Consider the following 7,484-nt stretch of genomic DNA (forward strand, 5'->3'; position numbering starts at 1 on the left):
AAATTTCGTTTGGTCCCCGGGGGCCACTCCCCCCCCGCTCGGCCCCCCCAAACCCCAAAAAATGCAGTTTTTCCTAAATAACTAACTGAACCGTGGCACCGAGGATGAAGAAATTTTTATGGTATGTTGGTCTACTAGACTTTTACGGAAAAATTTCGTTTGGTCCCCGGGGGCCACTTCCCCCCCCCCGCGCTGGGGCCCCCGTAAATTTTTCGTCAACGATACCAGGGACACCGAAAGCACCGGGGAACATGAAATTTGGTGGGCATGTAGCCCCACTAGACTTCTAAGGAAAATTTTCGTTTGGTCCCCGGGGGCCACTCCCCCCCCGCGCTGGGCCCCCCCAAACCCAAAAAAATGCAGTTTTTCCTAAATAACTACCTGAACCGTGGCACCGAGGATGTAGAAATTTTTATGGTATGTTGGTCTATTAGACTTTTACGGAAAAATTTTGTTTGGTCCCCGAGGGCCACTTTCCCCCCCGCGCTGGGGCCCCCGTAAATTTTTCGTCAACGATACCAGGGACACCGAAACACCGGGGAACATGAAATTTGGTGGGCATGTAGCCCCACTACACTTCTACGGAAAAATTTCGTTTGGTCCCTGGGGGCCACTCCCCCCCCGCGCTGGGCCCCCCCAAACCCCAAAAAATGCAGTTTTTCCTAAATAACTACCTGAACCGTGGCACCGAGGATGAAGACATTTTTATGGTATGTTGGTCTACTAGACTTTTACGGAAAAATTTCGTTTGGTCCCCGGGGGCCACTTCCCCCCCTGCGCTGGGGCCCCCGTAAATTTTTCGTCAACGATACCAGGGACACTGAAACACCGGGGAACATGAAATTTGGTGGGCATGTAGCCCCACTAGACTTCTAAGGAAAAATTTCATTTGGTCCCCGGGGGCCACTATCCCCCCCCCCCAAACCCAAAAATGCAGTTTTTCCTAAATAACTACCTGAACCGTGGCACTGAGGATGAAGAAATTTTTATGGTATGTTGCTCTTAAGGGCCCACATCAACCTAGCCCATAATCACTCATTTGTGATTTGCGCCCCTCCCATAAAAAATGAAAATGCAATATTATTCTGCTTTAATCGCCCCTATCTTCAGTGGAGATGTTCAGAACTGCACCATATTTCATGTGTATGATTAACTTGACATCCTCTGGGGGTATCCTCTGCTAAGTTTCGTAGAATTTCATCCATGGGGGGGTATAAAATAAATTCATTTATGTGCACATTTAGTGACTGTACACTCATCGGCCTGTAGATGGTGCTGTTGAGCGAAGGGTTGCTGGTTTAGGATGATACTGTCACACACACACATGCAGGAATACAAACAAACACAAGCATGCACACACACTGACATCCACACGCACAGACACACACCCATACACACACATACAAATCCACATGCACAGACACACACACACAAACACACACGCGCACACATGTACGCACACATACATACACGCACAGACACACACATACAAAGACACACACATACACAAACACACACACATACACACACACACACACACACACACACACACACACACACACACAGACAGACATGCACATACTACTACTTTTTTTAGGTATATACATAAACATGCAATACAGCCAAATTACTCAACGTCATTTATTTTTGTGGAAAGCCAGTGCAGGCCTGAGCGGCGGTCATATTTTGTACCGCGATGCGGTACATCTAGTTTATGTTCCGGTTCCCTGTACATTATTTTTGACTGCATTATAATGATTTCTTAATTCAGAATATGATAAAGACTGCGTAGGTGGATGTGTTCGGGGAATTTGGCTGTTAAAAGTATAACATTTAAAGCCCCTTAAATGAATGAAATGACCCGAAAAAAGATTTGTTCATTTTAATGAACGAGATCGAACAAGCGAGTCAGTAAAATGATCCGAACTTCCCATCACTCACAGGGTGCCATCAAGTGACAGTCTGTTCCTGGTGTCAGTCTTGTTTAGGCCAATAACTGAAAAGGTTCGCTCAGCATCCGCATTTGACTGTGGCAGGCACAACACAATCTGGGCAACCTTTGATCATTTGGGGAATTTTAAAATGCCACTTGCCCGATTTGCCAAAACGTAATTTGTACCATGAGCCTATTTTTATTGAGCAATTAGCTAGCCCACATAACGCACGTCAGACAACGTTCGCAACTATAGTTGAAGTCTGTACTCTCGGCACACAGACTGATTAGGCAAGGCTACGTCTGTAGTGATTTTATTATCTACTTACCTTGATTGTCATCCAAACTTTCAAACGCGCATCAGTGGCTCCGACTCGGACTCCAAACCTATGCTCTGAACTCTCTCTGAATTTTTCACACGCAACTGACGTATCAGGTGCAAGGTTTTCAGCGAATCAACGATCAGAGAATACTGCTGCGAGAACGTTGTAGGGAGATGTTACAGCTGTGGGCCTTAAACTCCTCTCCTGTCATTAATACGCTGTGGTCTAGTCATCAACAGAAAACTAACGGATTGAGAGGGGAGAAAATGGATTTTGGCGTGACATTTCTTGTGTGTGCGTGAGAGCGTGAGATTGATGCTGAAAGCGTGAGTGTCACGCCAGATGCGTGAGAATTGGCAACCCTGAAGTTGTTATGTTCATTATTATTGTAATCTTATGTGCTTTCAGACATGTGGTAATTTAACGCCGTCTCTCGTCTCGTGACGCTTTGCAGACTATGCCATGTGCATTTATGAGTGCTCTAAAGGGAGGGTGGGATTTTATTCTTTCAAAGCTAACTTGCTATTGCTAGCCTCTCCGAAATTGCCTACCCTACCTTTAAAATACCAGCTCAAAAGCATATAGCAAATAATATAATAACCTTAGTTATATTTGCTTTTTTATTCAAAATAATGACCAATCAGTCAAACAAGAACTAATTTAACAAGAAGCAAATCAAAGACACCTCATATAAATGTACCGCTTAATACAGTGTGTAGAATACTGGACATAAATTCATATGAAATAGCTTTTGTAGTACAGTCAGTTACTGGCACTGTCTTAAAAGCTTCAGGGAAATTTAGTCTGAACCTCTGAAACCCTCTGAAAAGAACAAGAGCATCATCATCTTTTGCCTTTGGGCTCCAGATTCAGAATGAAAGATACTTTTGGTGTTCTTTGAGGAGATGAGATTGTCTTACATTAGGAGTAATGAGAGAAACAAAGTCTCAAGACCACTGATTAGCTAGAGAATAATTTTCCACCTTTAGCATTCAGAGCTCATTTAACAGTTGTCAAACTATATAAAATGCACCACAGCATGAACTGTGAGGACATTTACTCTTAAGGGCATATTTTGTTAGTGGAACAATCGGTCAGAAAGCAGAAAATGTCCTATGGTGATATAAAGATTTGGAGACAGAAATATTTTGATTACTAGCAGTGAAACAGAAGTGTTTAATATCAATCATTTAATCATGTTCAAAATGAAGGGGGAACTACTGCAATAATTCAAGAGCCCACATTTAAAGAACAAACCAGTTTACCACTACTCTGAATTTTGAGTTAAACGTAACTATTGTTTACCAAGAATATAAATGAATATAGGTCCAAATGAAGGAGTAAATCTTTTGAAGTACTTTAGGATTTATCCTTCAAGTCCAACTTACTTTTTTTTTTTTACATCCCCCACTTTAAACCTCTTCCTGGCAGGCAAATCGGTGAAAACCACAGGATGAGTAATGAAATGAACTCTGGAGTACTTACAGTAAGCTAGCACAAATGGGAACAATAAAAGACACTACATTCATGATGATGTGCTTGTGTAGTTGAGCAACATTATATTTCATCATCTCATGTGCTTTGTCCTACATTATGTGACTTTTAGTATTGGTCTTCAAGCAGGCCAATAGATTCAATTCAGGTTCAGGTTCAATTCACACAGAACGCATTTTGCATTTAAGTGTAATAAAAAAAAAGAAGAACGCAAGGTCTAGAGAGATTTTACTCAACAAGAGGAGTGTAATGGTCAAACAAACACAGCACAGAAAAGCAATGTATTTTGTGAGAACGGCCCCAAACTATTTTCATTGGTGGGCCAGAGAAAAATATACAAACGGATCTATTCACTCAACATAAATTTGTTTGTTTAATGAACTGTCAAAATCACATTTGCAGCAATTGTGCTGTTGGTCTGTGAATATCAATACATTGGCTGATTACTTGCAGTCTAATGTTCAGTACAATATTGCTTAATCGGGAATGACTGCCGTGTAACGGAGGTCTAAAAGACCACAATGTTTTCTGACATGAGTATTTTTTCTGTTCATGAGAAGAATTATTGTCTTTCTGTCTCTATCTGATGTGAGTATATTTACACTTTGTCTGAGAACTCAAAAAGAAACGTACGCTATTATTTTGACTAGACGGTGTTTGCTGCAGCGCGAGAAGCCAGAGGAAGTGTAGGTGATCTGCGTCTGGTTTACCACTGCATGGCTGCTGCTTCCAGACCGTCTGGCGGAGGCCGCTGTTTTCGCGGCCAGCCAGAAGTGGCGCAGCCAAACGCTGTAATTGAAAGTGTGGAGGTGGCAGGGATCCAAACAGTCTATCTCCTCATTGCATCCCCAGAGTCAGTGAGTCCTCCCACAGCATCTTATGCAAACAGGCCGCTTATGTTATCCTCAGCGGAGCTCGCGTTTGAGGCCTCCGAGGCAGCTGTCTGTATGTTTCTGACACTTCCTCTGTCTGCTCCCTACTTCTGTTTTGGTTTGGGAAGTGCTCATGCATTACGTTCCATTAGAGGGGTCCAACAACAGGACAGAAAGAGCACGAGGGTCATGGAGCTCATTTAACAAAAATTAAGTAACACTTTACTTCAAGCCTGAATTATGTTTGTATATTGTACATTATAAAGTTATTTTTAAAGAAATGTCTGATACAAGCTCTTATACGCACGTTTGATTTGCCCCTCATTTTGTAAAAATAAACAAAAAACATGTTTGCAGTATTCCACTTACAATGGAAATTTTTAAGGCAAGGCATTCCTCCAGAATAAACATGGAAATACACCGTTTTGAAAGTATAACCATAAGAAGACTTCAGCATTGTAAGTGTTAAAAGGGATAGTTCAACCCAAAACAAAAATTTGGACAGAATGAAGATCATTTACTCACCTTCATGTTATTCAAGACTTGTGTTACTTTGAAGAATATTTAAGTTGCTCTTTTCCATAAAGTGAATGCAAAAACCAAGAAATGATCATTTACGATAACTAAATATTCAAGCTTTAAGTAAAGTGACTGCCCTCTGGCCTGTAGGGATGTTCAGTAATGAGGTTTTCAAAGCAAGCATCCTAAGAATGCATGCCATTCAGCTGACAACCATACAGCACTTTCCAGGCCTGTTTATGGTTAAAAGAAATTGGTTGTGCAACATTGTATGGGGCTGCATAGACTTTTACAAGTAGTTCAGAAAAACTAGAAAACCAGACAAAAAGCTAAATAGACTCGCCTATTGTTGACTCTTTTGACCTGAAAAATTGTCAGAAAGCCTGCAATTATCCCTGTTTACCTGTAAAACAGACTCTACTTGTAAAGAAAATCAGCAGGAGAAATTGCAGTTTACTTCAAGACACAAAGCAATTTTTCAGCCAAATTTCACTGTTGTGATTTTCATTTTCAGTGGACAGTGCCAAAAGCACTGGCCAGTGCCTCAGCAAACAATCATCTCCTCGAGCTTTGGCTGTAAATGTATGCATCCCAGACTATAAACATAACGCAGTATAGTTACCCTGCCATACAATTAAGTATTCATCACAATAAATCATGAGGAAAATTCCAGTGACTGCATATGAAAAGTCACTGGCTAGTCGTGTTTATGACAATCTGCATATTTTTGGGGCATTCTGGAAAGAATTATCAGTTCACACATTTTTAGCCTATAAATCCATTGCTTTCTGAAAATGATTGCAAAAGAAAGTTTCCATTGTCATCTGAAATGAGCATTCATTAAGCGTGGAAACTGTGACAGTAACCATTAATGAAAACAGAAATAGTGAGCAATGTCTTACTGTAAAAACACTTATGAGCAATAAGTTCCACTGAAAATTAAATGTTTTTGTGGTTATTTGCTCCACATCAACATGTTTAGACAAATATAAAATGTTACTACCAACCAAATGTTCGCTACTCTCATTTGTAAATGATTTTTCCAACGTACCATTAACATCCCTGTGTTTGTTTTGAAGACTGTCTGTACAGTGAAGTCGGAGTTGAATGAAAAATAAAGACAGAAGCTTATGTCATAATTCCACCATATGTACAGGAATAAGGGAACTGTGTGTGTGTGTGTGTGTGTGTGTGTGTGTGTGTGTGTGTGTGTGTGTGTGTGTGTGTGTGTGTGTGTGTGTGTGTGTGTGTGTGTGTGTGTCTGTGTGTGTGTGTGTCTGTGTGTGTGTGTGTGTGTGTGTCTGTGTGTCTGTGTGTGTAGGGATGGGCTGCAGAACCTCTGGACACACTCACCTCATCTGAGTCATTCTCATCTCTGTGCTGGAGAAGATAATACTTCACATGTTCACTATACACAACATAATAAGCAAAACAAATATTTTCTTTATTCATTATTTATCTTCACCTACAGCCAACAATACTGAAAAGATAGAATTTGAAGACTCCCTTAAAGGGTTAGTTCCTGTCAGTCTCCGACGCTGATAGCATTGTAAACACAGTGCAGCTTTTCTGGGTTCTACGTCAGAACGCCGGCTCATTTGGCCATCTCCTGCATCAGCATCACACGCATGAGCTGGCACCCAGAAGTGCTGCACTGAGAAGAAATTGTTGAATAAAGTCGTTATTTTTGTTAGTTTTTTTGCGCATAAAAATATTCTCGTCGCTTCATAACATTAAGGTTGAACCACTGGAGTCACATGGACTATTTTAACTATGTCTTTACTACCTTTCTGGGCCTTGAAAGTTAAAATGACGTTGCTGCCTATGGTTGGTTCAGAAAGCTCTCGGATTTCATCAAAAATATCTTCATTTGTGTTCCAAAGATGAACGAATGTCTTACGGGTTTGGAACGACATGAGGGCGAGTAATTAATGACAGAAATTTCATTTTTGGGTGAACTAACCCTTTAAAGGCCCTTTTAATTTATTTTCTCCAAAATCAATATTCTTATTTGTTACTATGCAGTCCTTATGTAAAATGATGGATAATTAAGTTTTTTTTTTGTAAAATTACTTAAAGGAGTGGTATAATGCCCTTTTCACAAGAAGTAAAATAAGTCTCTGATGTCCCCAGAGTGTGTATGTGAAGTTTTAGCTCAAAATACCCCACAGATATTCTTATATAGCATGTTAAAGTTGTCACTATTGGGAGGGTGAGCAAAAACGCACCGTTTTTATGTGTGTCCCTTTAAATGCAAATGAGCTACTGCTCCCAGCACAGGGGGCGGAGCTTCAAGAGCTCCTGTCCTTTTACCTCACACAGACATGCACTGGAAATGTCAAT

Source organism: Scardinius erythrophthalmus (genome assembly GCF_964197995.2).
Source record: "Scardinius erythrophthalmus genome assembly, chromosome: 1".
NCBI lineage: Eukaryota > Metazoa > Chordata > Actinopteri > Cypriniformes > Leuciscidae > Scardinius > Scardinius erythrophthalmus.